The 923-nt window shown below is 37.7% G+C and overlaps 1 non-coding gene across 1 annotated transcript; it reads left to right on the forward strand.

Annotated features, from left to right (window-relative positions):
* Nucleotides 1–104: 104 nt before the first annotated feature.
* On the forward strand, nucleotides 105–208 carry LOC127745206 (small nucleolar RNA R71). Its single transcript, XR_008006403.1, has one exon. It is a non-coding gene; the product is annotated as a small nucleolar RNA R71 (small nucleolar RNA).
* The last annotated feature ends 715 nt before the right edge of the window (nucleotides 209–923 follow it).

Genomic DNA, 923 nt, shown 5'->3' on the forward strand with positions numbered 1-923 from the left:
TTTTCTTTAGGTGAATAGATCCACCTACAGAATGGTCCAATGACATTTTCGGAAATTCAGATAGACCATAATAGAATATATCTAATATGGTCCATTCTGAAAACATGTCAGATGGACATCTTTTGGTCAGCTACTTGTATCTTTCCCAAGCTTCATAGAGGGATTCACCATCTTTTTGTTTGAAGGTTTGAACATCCATTCTCAGCTTGCTCAACTTTTGAGGAGGGAAGAATTTATCCAAGAAGGCAGTGACCAGCTTATCCCAGGAGTCCAGGCTATCCTTGGGTTGTGAATCCAACCATATTCTAGCTCTGTCTCTTATAGCAAAAGGGAAAAGCATGAGTCTGTAGACTTCAGGATCAACTCCATTCGTTTTTACAGTCTCACAGATCTGCAAGAACTCAATTAAAAACTGATAAGGATCTTCGGATGGAAGTCCATAAAACTTGCAGTTTTGTTGCATTAAGGCAACTAGCTGAGGTTTCAGCTCAAAGTTATTGGCTCTAATGGCAGGAATGGATATACTTCTTCCATCAAACTTGGATGTTGGCTTTGTGAAGTCACCAAGCATTCTCCTTGCATTATTATTATTTTTATTTTCAGCCATCTCCTTCTCTTGTTCGAAAATTTCTGAAGGGTTACCTTTAGATTGTTATAACTTAGCTTCTCTTAATTTTCTCTTCAGAGTCCTTTCAGGTTCTGGATCTACTTCAACAAGAGTGCTTTTGTCCTTGTTCCTGCTCATATGAAAGAGAAGAAAACAAGAAAAGAAGAGGAATCCTCTATGTCACAGTATAGAGATTCCTTTATGTTAGTAGAAGAAGAAAGGGGAGAAGAATATCGAAGAGGGGATTCGGATATTAGGTGGAGAGGGGTGAAGAGAAGTGTTAGTAATTAAATAATTAAATAGAATAAGAAAAGAG

This window comes from Arachis duranensis, chromosome 2 (genome assembly GCF_000817695.3).
Source record: "Arachis duranensis cultivar V14167 chromosome 2, aradu.V14167.gnm2.J7QH, whole genome shotgun sequence".
Taxonomy (NCBI): domain Eukaryota; kingdom Viridiplantae; phylum Streptophyta; class Magnoliopsida; order Fabales; family Fabaceae; genus Arachis; species Arachis duranensis.